Source organism: Lonchura striata, chromosome 17 (genome assembly GCF_050655825.1).
Source record: "Lonchura striata isolate lonStrDom1 chromosome 17, ASM5065582v1, whole genome shotgun sequence".
NCBI classification, from domain to species: domain Eukaryota; kingdom Metazoa; phylum Chordata; class Aves; order Passeriformes; family Estrildidae; genus Lonchura; species Lonchura striata.
In genome coordinates this window covers 2,702,634-2,714,974 of record NC_140719.1, presented here as the reverse complement: position 1 = coordinate 2,714,974, position 12,341 = coordinate 2,702,634, and positions in this window count along the sequence as shown.

The window sequence follows — 12,341 nt, the reverse complement described above, 5'->3', positions numbered from 1 at the left end:
TCCTGCTCTCTTGTGACAAGATGAGTCTGTCTCTCCGCCCTCAAATTCTCTTTTGCGTTTGCAATCTCTCCCCCCACTCCTACTTGGTTTGGCGAGGGCGTGACTGGCGTGAGCCCACCCCGCCCCATAAGGGCAGGCACCGGAGCGGCTGTGATGGAGGGGGAAGTAAAGCAGCAGAGCTTTGTGCAAGTTGACCTTTAGGTTTCTAAAGTTTCCTTTGAACGAAAAAAGACACATGTGAACTGTCGTGGTGGGCTCCCCGTGCTACCTACACCACTGACAGCCATTCTGTATTCCTGTGTACATAAAATCCATTACCTTAATATATTTATATTACACAGGTTTATTACCTTTCTAAATAATTTCCCTGCTTCACTCAGTGCCTCATCTCTTCTCAGCTGATTTGCCGGCGGGTAAACTACGTCATCTGATACCAACAGCAACAACAATTACTCATTTGTTTCAGGCTGACACCTTCCAGCAGTTCAGGCAGAGGTGGTACCGTTCAGCCACACCTCCCTGCACAGTCTCTCTCCTCGCAGGAGGCCACAGCCAAAGTCCCCTGTGCCCCTTCTGTGGGTTCATCTGCAAGGCAGCTCCCAGGCAGCTTCCTCAAGGCTGGAGCTGGATGTCCCACCAGTGGAGTACAAATCTCTGGGATCAATACATGATAGAATTATAGACTGGTTTGGGTTGGAAGGGACCTTAAAGACCATCTCATTCCTCCTCCTACCACGGGCAGGGATGCCTTCCTCCAGACCAGGTTACTCCAAGCCCTGTTCAACCAGGCCTTGGTTGACACTTCCAGCTGCTCTGGCACAATGTCCTGGGACTCTGCAGCAGCTCCCCACTGCTGCTGGAGTCCACCAGCCTATTGGTCTCACCAAGCCCCCCAGACATGAGGGCCACCAGCTCACCACAGCCCAACCCCGCGAGGATGAGAGCAGGAAGCAATCAGAAACCACCCTCAGTGCAGAGCCAGGAGGCAGCACTGCTCAGGGGCTCTGCAGGGAGGCCAGGAAGCTGCTTTGGGCTCCATCCCACAGATGCCTCACCAGCCTGTACCCTGAGACTGTGCCCAGGCCTCACCCAAAGGGTAAGAAAGAGGCTGAAACGTGAGTGGCTCTAACAGCATAACAAATAGTATTGGCTTACCGTCACACTGAGTGCCTGATGATGGAGTAACTTGGCTGAGGCACCACCAGAGGGACTGCCCTTCACCAGGCTAGAGAAACCCTGCCATACCCCCCCAGCAGTTTGTTTCCACTGCGTATCCCCTTTGTGCCAGCATGCACACCTGCCCTTCAGGCCAGCTTGGGCAGCTTCAGCCTTTGCTTCTTGTTCTGCTGTTCTCTGATGTTAAAGAGTCCTTTAGTGCCACATCCTTCTCTTGTGACAGTGTTTACACACTGGAATAAAGACACCTCTCAATGTCTGTGGTAAACGAAGTAATTTGAGCTCTTCAAGCCTCTCCCTGGAAAGCATTTTCTCCAGCCCCCATGTTATTTGCTGGCTTGTGCCTGTGCAAGCCCACGGACTGGCATTTGTGTGTCAACTGAAACGTGTGTGCAGGAGCAGCCTCCCACATACAGACACGTGCACAGACAGGAGTCGATGCATTAGAGCTCATGTATGCCCCTGCACACAGACACACACAGAAACACACACAGGCCCTTCAGCTCACATCACTGGGGCCAGATGAGCACTCCTGGCTGACACCTGGTCTTCTCTCCCATCCATTAACCCTCATCCCCGGGATTCTTAAAGCAGCTCCTCCCAGTCTTCCCCTCCAAAGCATGGAGAAAGATGAGGGCACTGAGAGCAAGTCCCCAGCCAAGGCACTCAGGTCCCGTGGCCCAGCTGGCACCCATCCCCTTCATGTGGGTGCTGTGGCTTTGATCAGTAAATGCCCAGCCAGCACCTGGCAAGCCTCACTAGCAAATCCCTAGAGAGAGACAAGGCATTAATTACTATTATTATAATTCTAATTGTACTGCCTGTATTTTTGCTCTCCTTTGCTGGAAGAGTTCCTGTTGCTCAGTGTGGGCCTGGGGAGAAGGACTGGATGATGGGATACTTGTCCTACTTTCCCTGTGGGGTTCAGCATCTGTAGGGATGGCAGATTGTTTGCACAACTTACAGGGTGTGGGAATAGGAGGATTCACTCGACCTCAGTGATCCCAGTGGGACCTTGCCTGAGAAAAAACTGAAACCAGAGGCTGAAGTCTCATACTACAGCACCACTCAGGATTTTGCATTTCTCCCTCACTGCAAAATGACATTTCATAGACTCATGGAATATCCTGAATTGGAAGGGACCCACAAGGACTATCAAAGTCCAACTCCCAGCCCTGCACAGGATCACACCAAGAATGGTATCAAGTTTATGAGGGCCAAGGAAAGCAGCAGTGGCTTTTCCACATGTAGGAGCAGGCTGGGGTCAATGGATCATGAGGTTTCTTCCAGGGAAACACTGTGCTGTGGGAGCAGGGCAGCCCCATCCCTGGTTGTCTCCCATCCCAAGAGATGTCCTGGGCAGGCAGAGGGTCCAGCAGCACGAGATCACTGACACTACCTGAGGTACAAGTCATTTGGATCTTGTATTTGACCTGGCTCTCATGCCTTCCCTCCCCTTTAACTGCCCAGTTTTTCTCCTTCTCTTTTCTCCTGTAACAATATCTCAGCATGGCTGCCCAGGACAGTGATCCACTACAGCCCCAGCCCACAGCTCTTCCCACACTCCTGATGTTTGACCCCATCCCTCCCAGTGGGGAAGTCACTTCTCCACCACAGACTCATAATCAGGGAAGGGATATCACAATAGTCACTCCCAGACAAGGTCCACAATCACACCTCCTGCAGCACTTTCACCTAAATCCACTGAATTCTTCCCAGAAGTGGCTGAGGAACACTCCCAATTGTTGGTAGGGGGGACAGCCTGTGACAGAGAGCCAGTTATGACAATGGTGATATGAGACCACCACTGCTGCCAGCCAGAGCACTGGATCTCTGTGTGGCTCAGCAACCCCCTGCTAGGATTAATTCATTCGAGCAGCCCAACTCTAGCTGATAAAAAGCTGTGGCATGGCCCCTGACCTACATGCCAGGGTCAAAAGTCATCAAGAAATCCCTCAACTCTCCACGAAACCCAGGAGGAGGTGTCTGGTGACAGGAGAGGGTGCACCAAGGGTTACCTCAGTGACACAGCTGGAGACCCCTGGGGAGTGGGGTCCCCACAAGCACCCTTCCTCCTCGCCCACACCTGGTTGCCTGTGAGAGCTCACAGACAATCCCACTCCCTCTCTCAGCTCACATCTCCTCACCCCACTGCTGAGAAATACACTTCATTTTCCTGCTCCTCACCAGTTACTCCATGTGTCCAGAGCAAAATACAGCAACCCCAGTACAGAGAAACATGTCCCAGCAGCTGCTCCTGCAGGAATGCAGAGAGCATCCCTCTTGGCACACCCTGGAGCAGGATGTCTGAGCCAAACCGTGGCTTGGTGCAGGAGCAGATGCACCCAGAGGAACAAGGCTCAGGGTGACACTGATCCCCCTCCACCTACTGATGTGAGTGGCTCCAGTGGAGCGAACAGCCCAACCAACACCTGGTGACACAGCCAAGGGTCCCCTTCCAAACAAAACCACCCCTTCGTGGTGTTAGGCTTCATGCAGAGCCCTCCCTGTCACCCAGGGCCTGGGTAAGGACAGGATGGCACCCCAGCAGTGCTGACACAAGGAGCAGAAAACCACACCGAGCCAGGCACGCAGGGGAAGGAGTTAATGCCTCAGCCCAAGCTGCTGCTGAAGCAGCACTGTGGCTCTGCCCGAGGGCACCGTCAGCCACGGCACATCTCTCTTTGTGAAGTAATGCTTTCCAAAGGAGTTTGCTGGCTGGCTGCATCAGAGAGGGATGCTGGGGGAAAAAGCTGGGAGAGCAGAGGTGTTCCCTCTCACGGCACCCTGCTGCTCCTATCCCGGCTCATCGGAGCTGCCCGGGGATTGTCCCTCAGCAGGTATTTCCGTTTCCCAAGTGGTTATTTGGGTTTCCATGAGCTAATAGACTCAAAGGTCACCGCTCCAGGCCAGCCGGAGCCGTCACGGGACAGGTGAGTCACACCTGACAAACCCTCCCTGGCCAGAGCAGGAGGAAGCACCAAAATGTCCTCCACTGCCAGGACAGGAGCTGTGCCCACCTCATCCACACCCTGGCACAGCGCTGCTCGCATGAGGGACAGGTGAGTCACACCTGACAAACCCTCCCTGGCCAGAGCAGGAGGAAGCACTAAAACATCCTCCACTGCCAGGACAGGAGCGGTGCCCACCTCATCCACACCCTGGCACTGTGCTGCTTACATGAGATGAGTCCCTGCCCATGCCAGAACCCCCAGCCCGTGCCACCTGCAGCTGAGCTGGTGGCAGGTAAAGCAGCTGAGGGGAGGTCTGCAATGTGCCCTCACCCAGTCACCAGGCAGCAATGACACCTCTGCAGCCACTTGCTTTGTGGCACTTGTACTGGGCCAATTGCCAAAAATCAAATCCACCGTCCCCACAGGATGGAGCAGCTTGTGACAGGTTCTATCAGCAGCCCCTGGGACACTGCTCCTGCCAGCAAGCCCCAGCTCTCTGCATGGAGGAAAATTGCTTATCCCACCTTCACAGGTCCAATGGGGCTGCAGGGTGGTGACAATTGAAATACAGGTGATTTCGGTGTGGCCCAGGGCTGGCTCTGAGGGCAAAACTGCCCTGGGGAGTCAGGCAGCACCTGTCACCATGGGGACAGTGATGGAAAGAGCCATCAGAGCATCCTCAGTACTCTGCCAGCCTCCACTCCTTCCAGAGTGGAGCAGAGCAAGATGTGTTTCTACACATCCCTGTCCACTCCTCCAACTCTGCCTCTCTGGGGAAGCCTGCCAAGGTACCACCACCCGCTTTTCCCACTGGAAAGTGGGAGCTGAAGTCACTGTGCTGCCCCCAGGGACATGTCCTGACTCAAAAGGAGCACATCAGGGGCAACAGTGAGAGCCTCCAGCAGCCAGGGCAGGTACGAGGGTGCAGCCTGGCAGAAGGAGGCAGAGAAACACCCAGTGGGTGCAGCCAGGAGGGCAGAGCCTTGGAGACCACTTACAGACATCCAAGAGGTTCATCATTAATCTGAAACCAAGAGCTGGTCAGCTTGTTCCAACAGCATGAGAAAGCAAAGGAGGACAGAGCAGCAGTGAGGGATGTACAAGACCCAAACAGCCTCTCCCTTCCCCAAATTTTGTGGCAGTTAGAAAACACATGCTGACCACTGAAAGGCTTGTTAGTAAGCCTTGGGATGTTGGTCTGAAGACAAGGAGAGGAAAGGACTTGGGATGCCTGAATTAATGCAGGATAAATGTTAACAGCATGCTTCAGCTCCCTGAGAACATGTGGGTGAGGTGAAAACATCCCAGGCACATCCTGGGTCCATCTCCATGGAGCTCACTCCAGGACAAGAAAGTCACCCCAGCTACATCTCCCCCAGACTGATTTTATCCCTCAGGGCTGGAGTTTCCTTCTAGATCAGTTGCTGCCAAATCTGTCAAACTTTTACTTTCCCTGAACTACAATATCACAGTTCTATTTCCCCACCCTCCCTTTATGCTGGGAGCTGAATGTAGTTTAGAATTAAACCAGTTCTTTTACTAGCAGCTGTTTCCCAACAGCACCCACCACCTTTGCACACTCCTGCCATGGGCAAATACCACAATCCCAGCCCTATTACAACTATTTTTACAGAGTCCTTCTAAAACCTGCCTTGCATTGACATTTCAGCCACTGAAAACACCTGCCCTGATGGGAGTCAAGGCCAACAAATGCATTCAATTTGTGTTATTACAGTTATCAGACCAGGAGAAATAGCTTCATCTATAAATACCAGGAGAAAGCTTCATTTGGGTTTGGATCATCTCTCCACTAGACACCTGCCTGGCTGCAGCTACAGCCCAGCCTCTCCCTCCTCCTCTTGGGCAGCTCTGCTGATAAAATTTCACTGCTGGCCTCCCTTGCTGCAACCCAAGGACCTGCAGAAGCTGCAAAGAACTTAAAGTGAAAAGATAAAGGCATTATGGCAATTGCAGCTCATCATCCTCTGCACATCCCATCACTGCCATTGCTCCTCAGCAGCTGCAGGAATAAGGACTGAGGAAGAAATTTAATTCCCCACACCCAACACTTGATTTTCTCCTGTAGATCTTTGTACAACCCTCTCTCCCACCCATCAGAGCACAGCAAAGGCCAGGGGCTCCCAGAGGTCCAGGAAACCAGAAGAGACCCCACAGCTACAGGGCAGAGTGTCAGCAGCAAAGGCCTGTCCCTCTGCTCCCGAGGAACCCATCCAGGAGGGGAGGATTGTTCATCCAGGAGTCCAGATCATCACTAAATTTCCCTACAATAAAGCAGGTCTGAAATAAAGCCAGAAGAATTAACCTGCAGGTCACAGCTTGGGGATCTCCTGGCAGCTCTGCAGTCCTTGGGTGAAGGTCTGGGCAACCAACACAGGAGACCCACACTCCCCAGTCAAACTGGAGCAGGGAGAGATGGTTCTGGCAGAGCTCAAATAAACATCTCGGGGCCCATGGGCTGGGATCCAGGTGAGGCTGCTCACAGCCATCAATGCCTGTTGGTGGCCTGCCACCCCATGCAGCTCTCAGCTGGTGGGTGCTTGTGCTGCCTTTCCTGGCCCTGTTCCCCCAGCAGCAGGACTGAGGGCTCAGGAGGGTGCTGGGGTGGGCAGAGGGAGCTGCTGCAGCTCATTAAGGATTCCTTTGATGAAGCTGCTCTAGGAGCACCTGGGGCAGCTGTAGAATGACCAAGCCAACGACCAAGTGCTGCTGTGACCTCACAGGGGTTCTGCCCATCTCAGTGTGACTGAGACAAGTGGGGACAGGTCTGCCCAGCACTGTCACAGCCTCTGCTGCCTTCTCTCCTGGGAGCAGGAGGACTGGCCTGGTGGCTCCACTTACACCCAGGTACAAGCCCAAACTTAACCCAGCTGCTCACCCTGAGGCCATTTGTGCCACACAAACATCCCCAGACAGTGAGTGCTGCCCCAGGGCACTGCAGTGCTCAGGATTGCTCAGCTTTGCACCATCTAGATTTATTCTTCTTGCAGCAGCAGCAGCAGCAGCCAGACCCTGCCATGGTAACGGGCTTTCCTGGAAGGTCTGATTGCTGCATCTTCCCAGCACTGAGGAAGCAGCAGGTCTCAGGCAGCCTGACCCCTTCCCCAGAGCCCCTGGGACCGAGGGGGTGGACAGGGATTCAGCACAAGCAATACAAGAAAAGCCATTGTGCATTGCCAGGTCACTGCTGCATCTCAGCAAGACACTGCTGTCACCTGGAGTGTCCCCAAGGACTCCCCAAACAGCTCACCTGGAGCTCAGGTTGGGCTCAGAGGCTCTTCAATCCCACATTTTTGGGGATAAAACCAAGCTGAGAGCAGCTGGCTGCAAATCCAGGACGAGCCTGGCGACCACCCACCTGCCAGCCTGGGGGCCAGGAGAGACACAGGGGGCTAGTGGGGTCTGGGGCCAAAGACCCCCCAGCCAAACCTCTCCCTGACTCTCTCTCCACTTGCATTTCAACAGCAACAAATTGCTGGTAATGAGCTGTGTCTCTCTGTGAGCGGAGAGCTTTGGAGATCAAAGATGCTCTTACACAAAACCAAAATATCATCAGTGGCCTTGAAAGGCCAGACTAAGCTTCTGAGGGGAAAAAAATTCAATTTTCTGTAGATCTAATTTGAAACCATTTTAATGCTCATTAAGATAGAGGGACCCAAGCAGATTGTGTGGGCTGGAAGACAGGGAGAGAAAAAAAAGGAGTTAATATTGACATTTTAGTTTAGGTCTTTATTCTATCCAGAGCTCCCTACTTCTCGGCAGCAGCTTTGAGTAATGCTATTGTTAGCACTGGAACTGTAATTCCAATGTCCTTTTTATAACTGGCTTGGAAAAAAAAATAAATCCTGAAGGCTTTCGCAAAATTCAAAGTAATGGAATTTATAGTGGTAAAAAGAGACTTGAAAGGGGAGAAACGTGCAAACCTCTGCACTGTTGCTCCCTGTCATGGGGTGGCCACGGTGCCCACCCACCCTGGGCAGCCTCTCTGCAGCACCTTCCTGGGGTGCTTGGTGAAGGAAGGGAGCCCAGGGGATGCCTGGAGGAGGATATGAGGATGTCCCAGCTTGGTCACCCGCTGGAGCCACATCTCGGAGTCTTTAATCCATCTGCAGGGTCACAGCCCTGGGGACAGCCCTTCCTGAGGGGTGACATGTCCCTCAGCAGAGCCCAGCAGAACCCAGCTGGGTTCCTGCATGGGGAATGGATGCAGCCCCACAGGGTTTTTCTTTGCCACTATCTGTGTGAAAATAGAAGATTTGTATTTGTGGGTGAGGGTGGTTCTGGAGGCACATGAGCATGGTCAGAGCCTAAACCAAAGGCGCTTGATGTTTTGGCTTGCTGTGGTGCTTTTCTCCCTAAAAGTATTTCTGACAGTTCTGGTTGATGCAGGTAAAGGTTCTGTTGCAATCTCCTCCCATCTAACTTGAATTTTGCTTTACAGCAGCAAGAAGTAATTTGGAGGGAATTAAGCAGATTTATTTTCCTTCACCTCCTCGTATTCCATTGTACTTCTGTAAGGGTGTAAGAAAGCCAAATCAAATCTGGGATCAGATTGTCATTTAGTCCTAGTTACTTCTCTTGGCATTATGGCAGCTGCTGGGTTTCTGTCTGTCAAATATGTTTATTTGAGTAAAAATTGTAAGGCAGAGATCCATGTTTTATGCAGCGCCTTCTACAGCCACCTGAAAGGAGGGTGGAGGCACGCAGGGCTCGGGCTCTTCTCCCGGCCAGGGGAGGTTCAGGGTGGGTATCAGGGAAAATTCCCTCACCGAAAGGATTGTCCAGCCCTGCCCAGGACAGCGGTGGAGTCACCGTCCCTGGAGGGTTTTAAAAGCCCTGTGGGTGTGGGGACATGGGGGCCTGGGGCACGGGTTCGTGGTGGCCTCGGCAGCGCTGGGGGATGGAGGGACTCGGTGATCCAGGCGGATTTTCCCAGCACAAACCGGGCGCTGCTCCCTGCGATCCCTGTCCGCGTCTGCAGAGGGCACCAGCCCCCCAAATGTCCCCGTCACCCCCGGCACGACCGGGCGCGACACCGCCGGGACAGCCGGGAGGCTCCGGGGAATGCTCCGAGTGACACCGACCCAGGGATGCTCCGAGTGACACCGACCCAGGGATGCTCCGGGGAATGCTCCGAGTGACACCGACCCAGGGAATGCTCCGAGTGACACCGACCCAGGGAATGCTCCGGGGAATGCTCCGAGTGACACCGACCCAGGGATGCTCCGGGGAATGCTCCGAGTGACACCGACCCAGGGATGCTCCGGGGAATGCTCCGAGTGACACCGGCCCAGGGATGATCCCGGGAATGCTCCGAGTGACACCGACCCAGGGATGCTCCCGGGAATGCTCCGAGTGACACCGACCCAGGGAATGCTCCGAGTGACACCGACCCAGGGATGCTCCGGGGAATGCTCCGAGTGACACGGACCCAGGGATGCTCCCAGTGACGCCGACCCAGGGATGCTCCGAGTGACACCGACCCAGGGAGGCTCCGGGGAATGCTCCCAGTGACACCGACCCAGGGAATGCTCCGAGTGACACCGACCCAGGGATGCTCCCGGGAATGCTCCCAGTGACACCGACCCAGGGATGCTCCGGGGAATGCTCCCAGTGACGCCGACCCAGGGATGCTCCCGGGAATGCTCCCAGTGACACCGACCCAGGGATGCTCCGGGGAATGCTCCCAGTGACACCGACCCAGGGAATGCTCCGAGTGACACCGACCCAGGGAATGCTCCGGGGAATGCTCCCAGTGACACGGACCCAGGATGCTCCGGGGAATGCTCCGAGTGACACCGACCCAGCCACCCAGGGATGATCCCGGGAATGATCCGAGTGACACCGACCCAGGGAGGGCTCTGGGGAATGCTCCGAGTGACACCGACCCAGCCACCCAGGGATGCTCCCGGGAATGCTCCCAGTGACACCGACCCAGGGATGCTCCGGGGAATGCTCCCAGTGACACGGACCCAGGGATGCTCCGGGGAATGCTCCCAGTGACACCGACCCAGGGAATGCTCCGAGTGACACCGACCCAGGGATGCTCCGGGGAATGCTCCCAGTGACACCGACCCAGGGATGCTCCGGGGAATGCTCCCAGTGACACCGACCCAGGGAATGCTCCGAGTGACACCGACCCAGGGATGCTCCGGGGAATGCTCCCAGTGACACCGACCCAGGGATGCTCCGGGGAATGCTCCCAGTGACACCGACCCAGGGAATGCTCCGAGTGACACCGACCCAGGGATGCTCCCAGTGACGCCGACCCAGGGATGATCCCAGGGAATGCTCCCAGTGACACCGACCCAGCCACCCAGGGATGCTCCGGGGAATGCTCTGGTGACACCAACTCAGCCACCCAGGGATGATCCAAGTGACACTGATCCAGCTCCTGATCCAGCTCCTGGGGAATGAGCCGTGTGACACCAACCCAGCCACCCAGGGATGCTGCCAGGGAATGCTCTGGTGACACCAACCCAGCCACCCAGGGATGCTCCTGGGGGATGCTCTGGTGACACCGACGCAGCCACACAGGGATGACACCGGGGAATGATCCTGGTGGCACTGACCCAGCCACCCAGGGATGATCCAAGTGACACCGACCCAGCCACCCAGGGATTCTCCCAGGGAATGCTCTGGTGACACTGACCCAGCCACCTCAGGATGCTGCTTCAGGAGAGCCCTGGATAACAGTGACCCGGCCACCCAGGCCAGTCCTTCAGGAGAGCCCTGGATAAGTGACCCAGCCTCAGCAGCCCCATTCCAGGCTGGACACCAGCTGGGATCCCAGCACTGCTCCCACCCATCGCAGTCCAGCATGGAGCACCAGGTGATGCTGGCTGTGTCTCCTCCCAGCATTGTCCAAACCCTGGATGGGGATGTGGACACTGTAACCCCTGCCACAGCCTGAAGCCTCAGCCCCATGGCTGGCTCCATCCCCAGCACTGCACTGAACCCAAAAATCCACATCCAACAGGGGCAAACACAGAAAAACTATTGAAAAAACTCTTGTGGGAATGTGCTGTTGTCCTTGTTTCCCCTGTGCTACAGGCTCTGTGGGTGGGAATCACTTCTGCTTTAGGAAAAAACCAAAACCCTGACATGTGTTTTCTGGCCCAGTTTGACCTCAAAAAAGCACCAGTGAGAAGATCTGTGTTTTGGCAGAGGATAGCATGAATGCCTCCAAGTACACAGTGGCTCCTGGCACGTAGGGACAGGACTGATCCCTGCTCAAAGCCCCAGAAAAGGCTTTGGAAGAGCTCCTGGATAGCCCCTGGAGCCCCACTAGCCCACCCTGGAGAGGATGGGGCTTGGTGCAGGGGAAGCACAGGGTGAAAGCCAGAGACACAAAAGTTTGGATGTCCCACAGTGCTGTGTCCAGCCACAGACGTTCCCATGCTGGGAATATGAACTCACATGATTCCCAAATTTAACAGTGTCTGTACAGCACAGTGATGAAAACTGAAGTACTTCAGCCACTGGTACAGCCAGGGAAGCAAACAGAAGTCTCCTCACTCCAGATTTAGCTCTTTATTGATTTTCCAGCTGCATCCATCAGTCATTGTCCCAGTGCTAAAATTACCCATTAGAGATACCATAGAAATGAGAGGAAAACAAGACAGCCTTGTGGTTTTGATGAAAAATGCTAAACATCCCAAACAGAAACTTCTGAAAGGAAAAACCTTCCTTCTTTAGGATGAGGACTGGGTTACATTTATTCTTGAACAGCTCAGAGGACTCTTGGCTGCTTGTGGTCCGGGGCTTGACCATGTCCCATGGCCCTTACTGCCTGTGCCACTGGCAGCACTGTGCCAGCAGGAGGGACTCAGAGGCCTCCCTCCAGCCCAGCTTGTCACCTGTGTCAGAGCCAAGGATAAACATAAATCCGGCTTCAAAATCCACATGACTGCGCTGGATGTCCTCTGTCCATGCTGCTGCTTCCTCTCACCTACAGTGACTCCCTGCAGGTGACTGCAGCTGGGTCACATCCTGCAGGTCAGCCCCAGAGATGAGATGATCCCTGTCTGAGATGTCCCTGGGATTAGAGGGATGTCCCCTGTGCTTGTGTCCATCACCCCACAGCTGCATTGAGGAGATGTCCAAGGGTCTGGGACTGGAGATGCTGTTAACATCCCGTCTACATGGAAATGCCCTTCCTCAGGGTTTGACTACATGAGTTTGATAGGGTGT